The sequence below is a fragment of the Cupressus sempervirens genome, chromosome 1, assembly GCF_028749045.1.
Source record: "Cupressus sempervirens isolate cs-2001-9-10 chromosome 1, ASM2874904v1, whole genome shotgun sequence".
In the NCBI taxonomy this organism is placed as follows: Eukaryota; Viridiplantae; Streptophyta; class Pinopsida; order Cupressales; family Cupressaceae; genus Cupressus; species Cupressus sempervirens.
The window spans coordinates 223,409,337-223,419,265 of NC_143118.1; the positions used below are offsets into that span (position 1 = coordinate 223,409,337).

At 34.9% G+C, this 9,929-nt stretch overlaps 1 long non-coding RNA gene across 1 annotated transcript; it reads left to right on the forward strand.

Annotated features, from left to right (window-relative positions):
- Nucleotides 1-7,807: 7,807 nt before the first annotated feature.
- Nucleotides 7,808-9,007, forward strand: LOC149576966 (uncharacterized). Its single transcript, XR_016363660.1, has 2 exons — nt 7,808-8,053; nt 8,208-9,007. It is a non-coding gene; the product is annotated as an uncharacterized LOC149576966 (long non-coding RNA).
- Nucleotides 9,008-9,929: the final 922 nt, after the last annotated feature.

Below are 9,929 nucleotides of genomic sequence, written 5' to 3' on the forward strand. Positions count from 1 at the left end.
AGGTAGTAAGGCCCAAAATAGTATGGGTGAAACCTCTTCTCTATGAGGTTAATATTGATGAAACAAAAGAGATAATTGAATCCCTATGAATGAGCCTGTAGATCCAAAGGTATCTATCTAAATTGGAATATATGATGAAGCCAAAGCCAGAATAAAACTTGAAATAAAGCTTCCATAGGTAGTAAATAAAGGTAAGAGGAGGATATCTAAATTGAAAACTAAAAGTTACCCTCTTATGCTTACCAAGGGAAAATGTGAAGATGAAGATGAATCCGAGGATGAAGAAAAGGAATCAGAAAAGGAGGAAGAGCCTGTGAGAAAGAAAGGCAAGTTGATTATCACCAAGCCACTCAAGGCCTCTACAGTTGTATTTACAAGAAGATCCAAGAAGAAAGGAGGTAGTGAAATTTTATTTAGTAAGCCCACTCTCACCTCCCAGGAAAGATTGAGGCAATTAGAAGAAGGTGTAGGTATTAAAAATTTCAAAGCTTTAAAGTATGAAACCAGAACTGATGCAGAGAAGATGCAGATTGAGGAGCTAGTACTAAAAACAATGAGAAAATGGGAATATTCCCTTGATCAAATTTCCCCTCAAATTCCCAATAAGTTATTAGCAAGTTTAAAGCCAAGATGGGAATCAGCTATGCAAACTACAAAGGATATATATGAGCAATCTTTGAGACAGTTGCTACCAAGTCTTACCAATGCTAAGGTTAAGGAAGCAACAAAGAAAAATGAAGATAAGATGATGATTAGATTTCATACTTGTTTGATTTTGGTGAAATATATTGAGCTTGTAGTCAAGCATGCTACATCCATGTGGAAAAATGTTTATCATATGCACAAACGTAGTGAAAATCCAGTGGAAATCAATGAAGAAGATAATACACCTTGTGTCACTATTGATGCTGAGGATTATTAGGCATTGATGAAGGATGGTGAAGAAAAGAAAGAGGAAGAAGCTAAAAAGGAATATATGGAAGAAGAAGAAGAAGAAAGTGATCCAGTTAGAATAGCTGCAGAAGCTATAGCCTTCCTTCCTCACTCTCTAGTTAAAACTATCACATCATCAGGCATGGAGACAACTTCAGCAAGTGTGATTGTAACCACAACAGATACATCATCTGCTCAATCACTCTTTGCTCCCTCTCAGATCCAGGTATCACTAATGGAAGCGTCTACCACTTCATCCACCAAGCTGCAACCCTCCTCTTCTTCATTTTTTGAGTCAGGGACATCGACAGTAAGTGCAACATCTAGTTCTACAATTTTGTCTACTTTAATTTTGCATACTCCTATAAGTGCTCCTATTGTATGTACTTCTATCAGTGTTCCACCTATATATACTTCAATTTTGGGAAGTACATCAATTTTGGATTCTTCTAGTGCTCCAGTTAGCATTCTATCAGTAGGCCCCATACAAGTTTTCACTACAAGCCCTACTATTTCTACCATTGTTTTTGTCTCAAAGTCCAAATTAGTAATGCCAGAAGTTGAACCAAAGACACCACTTAAACTTTTGATTACTGGAAAAGAATTTGATGAAGAATAGACTTGGACAAGGAAATTGAAATTCCAAAGTTGGATTTTGATAATGCTACTATTGATCAAATGAGAATATTTAGCTAGCTACTTGAGAAAAAGGCTAGACACATGCAGTTAAGAGAAGAAAGGGATAGAGAATTCTGAATCATTGAAAGTGCCAAGAACATTTTGACAGAACCCATAGGTGTTGATGTTGATTCATGTCAACATATTTTGTTACAATTAGAAGAAGCAGTAAATAAATTCAATGAGGACTCTACTCACCAAGTTAAGTTGATAGAAAAAATTGAAAAAAAGTTTGACAATAAAGTGCTTGAGCACATTGCTTAGCATATTGCTATTCATCAGGTAGAGCTCTCCTCAATTTTGGCTAATATTGAAAATTCTTTTGCAAATGTAACATCTCTTTTTGATAAGCTATGTGATGTTACCGAGTATACAAAGGAAATAAAGGGAAAATTGAATAAGATAGATGAGGATCTGAAGGCCAACACTCAAAAGTTGTAGCTTGACCCTAGTTCAAGCTCTACATATCACATGAGGGTCTGATTCCTATCATACATGCAAGCTAAGTTATTGAGAGAGGAATCAAAGATCCAATCTACACTATAGACATCTAGAACATGATCCTTCCAATCATGGACACAATGCAGAAGCATATTTCTTATTCAAAAACATTGATCCATGATAACAATTTTTCAATTGCAGATCGTATGATTGAACTCTCAGCAGAAGTTCAAGTTACACTTCAAACCTACAAAATTTTGCAAGAAAATTTGGATAAGACATTAACTCTTATTCTTAAGGTACATTTTGAGTTTCTCTCACATTTTAGTGTCTTTGTATAAATATGTTGTGTACAAAGGTTTGGCATTATTATCAAAAAGGGTGAGGGACATATGTACAGAATAAAAGGCGGAGAGACTTGTGCATAATAATAAAGAGGGAGAAATTAAGAAGAAGAGATATTTGTATATACACTTTGCATGATATTATGATATGATATGTACATTGTATGGGGGAGATATTTGCAAATGTATATATAGTAGTATTACAAAGACAGATTTTGAAAAAAAAAAATCAAAAATAAAAATCAGCATGACACTATACATAAGTTTTCGCTAATAAGTGTTTTTGTCACTAATGCCAAAGGGGGAGATTGTTGGCATTAAGTTATTTTTGTCATTAGTGACAACACTTATTCATAATTCTGTATGATTATCGAGTTCATCATTCAGTCCCCAGTTTACCAAGCATTCTAGTGGTTACCAAGTTTCACAATTCACACTGAGCATTCTAGAGGTTACCAAGTCAAAACAGGAAGTGTGAAGTCTAGCAGTTATTGACCGAGCAGTTTAGTTGTTACTGAGCTTTGCAGTGTCTAATGAGTCATCAGTTTTTGTAATGTGAAGGAAGTGTTAACCGAGTGATGGGATTTGTAGTGTTTACTAAGTGCAAGCAAGGTAAACATGGAATTCAGTTTCTACTGAGTGACACTATATCTACTGAGTCTCCAATGTCCACTGAGTTCAAAGCTACGTTGAGTGATTAGTATGGACCAAGCCTTTACTTTTATCGAATGCATGATGATATCGAGTAATGTAGTGGATGCCGAGTATCAGAAGATCACCAAGTTAGCTTACAAAACCTGAGTTTCTACATTTGGTCTGACTCAGTAATATTGGTGTTATCTTGTGTTTTGGCCAACCTTATAACTATGGGAATTGGGATAGTATATATGTAATGTATTCTATCATACCCAAGCATTATGAATTAATAATTTTTTTAGAAGAGCAAAAAGTGAATGTGATGATTAGCATGTGAATGTGAATCAGTAGCAGAGCAAAGTATTTAGCAAGGTCAAATCAAGAGCAGTTAAATTAAATCTATCACAAAAAGGTGATCAGCATTTCAAGGATCTAATCACCAATTAAGTTTTAAGTTAGATCTACTATTTCATCCTAATAGGTGAATTAGATTCAAATCCTTTAACAGGGTAGACTTAACCATCTTTTCTTTAAATCTCTTTATTGAGTGCATACTCCATTGTATGTTTGTAAAACCTCTAACAAGGTGGACCTAGTGGTCCTAATTGCTCCTAATAGGGTAGATCATCAGAAGTGATCATTGTAAGCCTTAAAAAGCCAACTTTATACTGTAGTATTGAAGTTTTGTGGGTATCATCCCCACCTCAGTTTTACTTTCTATTTGGAAGGTTTTTGAATCACCAAATATTGTATTCAAGTGTTTTGTGCTTTTAGTTTCTCATGCATGTAGTAGATTAGATCAATTAATGGTGAATGGATTATGTTGTTAAGTGCTGAATTTGTTAAAATCTTTGAGGTTACTAATTCACCCCTCCCCTCTTAGTAACCTAGCTAGTCTTGATTATTTCCAACACTTCACATGACAAAAATAGTGGGAAAGCTCATGACTTTGTTCAGTCAATGAAGGAGGTGAATGATCAAGTGAAGCAAACATTGATGGAGGAAAATTAGAAATTAAAGGAGAAGAAGGCTAAGGAGAGAAGAGAGTTGTAGTTTCAAGTGGGAGACATGGTGATGGTGTATCTTGATAAGGCTAGGTTATAAAAGGAATCCCTAGCAAGTTGCAGATGAGGAGGATTGGGCCATGCAAAGTACTTGAGAAGTATGGACCTAATGCCTACAAGATAGATCTACCAATGGATATGGCTATCTCTCCAATATTTAATGTTAGAGGTGTAGTACCTTATAAAGGTCCCAAGATAGATGAAATACAGTATCAAGAGTAACTTATTTTGAGGCAGTCTCAAACCTCCCAATACCTGAAAAACCACAACCATAGGTAGAAAAGATTTCAAACTCTAGGGTGAAAAAGAATACAAGGAACAAGGTTTATAAGGAGCATCTAGTGAAGTGGATTAACACACCAGAGTCTAAGGAATTTTTTTTTTTCTAAAGGTTAGTTCAAGAAACATAGCATTAAATAAGAATTCCTTTCTCCAATAGTACCTTAAGCTTCTTCTTGCAAGGTAAGAATGGTACAGGAGCACCTAGGGTAAGGTAAAGCCCTAAACTAAATTTTAGTCTGTAGATGGTCTAACCAACCATTGAGATAATAAGGACTAACTATAAATTCCCAAGGTGAGTTTAGGTGGATTCAATAGACAAGATTTGGAATGTGAGTCAAATCTTGTCAAATAGGTCTTGGTAGGCAAGATTGCTCAAAAAGATCCCCTAGGTGGCAAAATGTCATAAAATTCTTTAAGAAAATGAAAAAAGTGTGTTAAATGGGTCCTTAGGTATACTAGGGTCATTTTAGGAGGTTTAGGAACAGACTAGTCAAGTTTGGATGTCTAATGAGCAAAATTGCAAAAGTTGTCAAAAAGTTGCATTAACAACTTTGTAATTTTGCAAAGTTGCCTAGCAACTTTTTGTGTAGTTTTGGAAGAATGAACTACTTGAGTATTTATGGATCTAAGACTAAAGGTCAAAATGGAGAATGAGATATATTATTTAGGCCTTTCCCAACTCATTTCCAAGTGTTGGATAGTTGGGTGTATAGAAAACACCTGTAATAGAGTAATATTGTGAACTGACATGTGGTTTTTGAAGGTTGAATAGAGATTTTGAATTGAATAACTTACTGTGTTGGATGGAATAGATTCTGGAGAACATGTTTGGCATCTTTGCATTGTTATTTTGATTTCAAGCTTTCATTTATTAGGGTTTAAAATTTTGAACAATTCTAGTGTTCTTGTTGTCCAGTTTTGCATTGCTGGTATGAAAATGGCTATAGCTTGAGTTTCCTTGGTCAAAATACCATAGCTCTTGGAAATCAATAAATAGCCTTTTTACATAGCATAAATAATGTTTTTGGAGTTTTTGGGAGGCCGGTAGATATTTTTTTAAGCATGCCCTAGGAAAGCAAGTAAGCTTGGCAAGGTGCAAGGAAATGCTTGCAATGGAGTTTTCAATTGAACAAAATATTAGCATAGGTAAATATTGAATTGGAAATGGAGTAGTGTATCAAGGGTCTGCAACACAAAGAAGGAGGTTGGAGATGGAGTTTGATGCCTATAGTGGAGGATACATGATCATTGCTTTTCAAACCCTTTAAATGAGGGTTTTTTGAAGCCATATTATATGATCATCACAGGAGCATAAAAACTAAAAAATTTCAAGTCTAGGCCCATATGAAACTAAGTCCTGAAGAAACAAAGTGGCCTTATTAAGGGTTTTTGTGAGTTATTGCACATTCCTTGTTTCTAGGAGGGCTAATAGGGGCTCTTAGGGCTACAAGGGCTAACTAGGAAAATTAGGGAAATATGAGTGGGAAACTTGAAAGAATGATGCAGAATGATAAGAAATGGGTCAAGAACCTCAGTAAGAGGGTTCAACCTTGATTTTGGGATGCTTTCTGCCCATATTGAATTTTTGGCATTCTAGATCAAAGAATGCACAATTGATTAATTGAGGGTATAGTACTAAAACTTGAATTGTTGGGAGAGTTTCTTAGGGAAAGGGGATTGGAAAGGGATCATTTAGGTTAGGGTTAAGAGAAGTAATCCTAAGTAGGCTAGGAGTAGCCTGGGAAGAGCAAGAAAGCTCTTAGGTGAAGAAGCTCGCCATCACTTTCGTTCACACATATCTAGTATCTTATCAGCCAACAATTCATTACATATGTTCATAATCTTGAGATATGTATTTTATCATCATTGGCTAGTCTTGTGAAACTTAAGTTCAATATTAAGGGTCTCAAGATATATCCAAAAATGTAAACAACAAAGCTCCTTCCCATTTCAGTTTTCCATCGAGAGCTTTCTTGATATATATTTTCTTACATGAAAGATTAAAATATCTCATAATGAAAAAATTCCTTTATTTAATGAAACATATGAATATCTAATTTTGATTTTCCATTCTAGAGTCGATGGTATTTTTTTGATGATCATGTTGAGACTAACTTAGGTGACCAAGAGGATTACACCCATGACCAGTATGTGGACAAATGAGATACATGAATTACAAGGTAGACATTTATACATGCATTCCCACCAACTCACTTCAATTACTAATTGATAGTTAGTTTTGATAACATACAAATAATACATATTGACAAAATAATTATTTTTTATAACATATCAATAAGAAGTGTTTACAAAAGATAAATCTTGCAGTTCTACATATCCTTAAATGAATCTAACCCATTCTCCTCTTCTACCTGGCCACCCTTAAATATCACACACTAAGAAAGAAATTGAGTTTGTAAAAATATGTCAACTTGACTATTTAACACTTTTAGCCTAGGACTCAAGCCTTAGTGTGTGATGTTTAAGTCATCCACTTCTACCCTCACTCCTACCTTTGCTATCAACTCTAATGTCCTACTACTACTCCACTTATTCTCAATCCAATTTCTTTTGACTTTACTTGTCAACAACACTTTTGAAACATTACATTCCAACTCCCATTAGTAATCCTACCTTTACTGTTCTTGCTAGTATTCTTCCCACATCTACCCATCCAATTAATTCTATAAATGTTATTAGCATATTGAATAATTTTATTCATTTATTTTTACTACCCAAAATTTACCTCATTACTTTCAAAACACTATTTTTACCTTCCATTCACATGATACATAGCTCTTCCCATCCCAAGCCATAGCCAATACCTACATGTTATTTACGAATTTTTGATTTGCAATTATAATATTTCAAACTCAAAAGATCCTCTAGGTATATTCTAACTTTGTATGAGTAGTTGAGAAACCATTGATGATTAGGGGTAGAAGTTTTCCTATGCAAATTGTGGATGGACACAGCTATCCTCCTTACAAATTGCACTATTGACTAAATTTCAAAAAAATTAAAACAAAATGATTTTTTTGAAATTTTCAGCATTTCATCTTTATGATCTGTATATTTTGTGATTGAAAAAAAAAAATTTAATTTTTTTTTTCTTAAATTTAAAAAAGAATTATCTGTGATTTTTTTTTTTTGTGTTTCGTGCATTTAGTCTCAAGATTAGCCAGCACCTCCACGACTACAACACTTAGATAAGATAGACAGCAAAATACAATGCAGGTTGCAGTATGAAAGATAACCCGCCGGGAATGTGGGAATGTCCGCAGAAGTGACGTCAATTTTCACTATATTTCCGGTAAGTCATTAAAAGTGTTGGGACGCCATTGCCGTCGAAGCTCAGCCGCCGATACATAAATAGACCTGTGGAGTAGCCAAAGTATCTCAATCTTAACTCGCGTGACTTTTCTAACACTTGAATTGATTGCCAACTTACGGGTTAAGCCATTGCGAGAGAAAGGTTGGAGTGAGGAATACTTTACAGCTGTTCCAAAAATCACAACCATTTCACAGCCATCTAGAAATGGGGATGCAGCGAAGTTTGAAATCAAAGGAGAGGTTGTGTTAATGAAAGAATATCTTGCTGATGTTGCAGACTACTCTGCCACGATAGCGGACAGTGTCTCGGAATTGCTCGGATAGAAAGTTTTTCTTTAGCTGGTGAGTAGCGATAAGATTGATCTAAGGTCAAAATATGACTAATTAATATAAGCAATTAGTTATTAATATAGCATCCCGGAGGCCATATTAAATTTTTCTCTTCGTTAATTATCAATTTATTACATTATCCTACCTATGATTGGCAATGGTGTAGATTCGGGACTAGGGAAGAAAGGAGAGGAGGAATCAATAAGCTGGAACCCACTTGATGGTCCCATTGCTGGCGACTCGTGATTCTCGGTCAGCTTCACACGGAAGACTTGACCGGAAGGAGTTTTTCTTGAAGTCTCTCTCTCTCTCTACTGTAACGGGCAAACTTCCGGCACTTCGCTTTGTCTCTAATTCCTGGACCCATCCTTACTATTCTTTCCACAAAACAGACCGGGTCTTCTTTTCTACTAAGGTATGAAGAATTGATGCCCAGAAGGAAAGATTTAACATGAAATTTTAACTTTGCTCAGCCGCTTAGCATGGAATCGAAAACTCCAACTTCCTACCGCACTCCGACTCCACTGCTTTTCAATTACAAGTTCCACCGTTTGTTTTCCAGTTTGGCATTTGATTTGATTGCACATAGTTAGGAATTTGTTCTTACTGAGCATGCTCTACCATAATTAGCATGTAGTTAATGAGTTGTTCATTGACAGTTCAAACTGCTGTTACAGCAGTGAACTCCAGCTTCTCCAGCGTAGGATTCGGAGATTTGTCAGGAGTTTAAGAAGTTGAACTAAAGCATATTGGGCATGCATATGCAGAGTCTTAGCTGGAGTTTAGGAAATAAAAGAACAGTTATCTTAGAGCATACTCGTTAAAAGATGAGATGCAATCCGTATTATTGTAGAAGCTGCATAATATAAAGTGTGTCATAGCAGCCATTGTGTAAAGACTTCATATTGGAGGCAATATGTAATCAGATTTGGAGACCAATAAAAGATTCATTGTTTTTGTGTAAAATTGTGTTCTTGTTTTGTTATGTTTTCTTTCCTTTTTTCTCTTTGAGTTTTCTGATTCCACAATTGGTATTTTTTTTGGTGTTCTGCTATTTGTAGTTTCTACATTTGGTATCAGAGTTATAAGGAAAAATTCTAGGTGTAACATAGAAAGATGTCATAAGCATGACTGAGAATCAATGGATGAAGCAGATTATTGACACAAAGATCGCTATGTTCTACAACCATTTCCATTATTTTCCTTGAAATGACAAGTTGATTGTTGGAGAAAGAAGAGGCCTCTCAAGGATTTAAAGACTCAAGAGGAAGGCTCGAAGCCATATTCCAAGAAATTGTAAACTATTGATTCGTTGACGAGGAGACACTGTGAAGAAGATAATGTGATCAAAGGAGATATTGAAGCTATTTTTTTGGGTGAGGTTCTTTTTATTTCATTTCAATGGGGAACATGGGAAAGAAGGTAAAGAGAGAGAATGAGAGTTTAATTTGTGAAAATGATTGTTTGAAAGACAATTGAGAAAATTAAAGAAGTGTAATTCAGAACTAGAAGAGAAATTGGAAAGGTTGAGAAATAAGATTCATGAGAAAGTTTGTGAAAATAAGAATCTAGAAAAATAATTAGAAAATATTAAAGTGGAAAATGTCGAATTGAAGGAAACTTTAATATTATTTGATGAAATGAAGAAGGAGAATTCTTATTTGGATAAGTAGTTAAAGATTTTGGAAATAGAAAATGGAAGTTTGAAATCAAAGAAATTAGTTTGTGATGTTGCATGTGATACAAATGATTTGTGCCCATTTAATGTTGATGATGTAGTCAAAGTTTCTTCAGGGAAAGAGTGTAGAGATAAAGGGAAGAACATGTCTATAGTTATAGATGGAAATTGTTATGTTGATAACCATAAATGTTTTAAGAATAATATCAA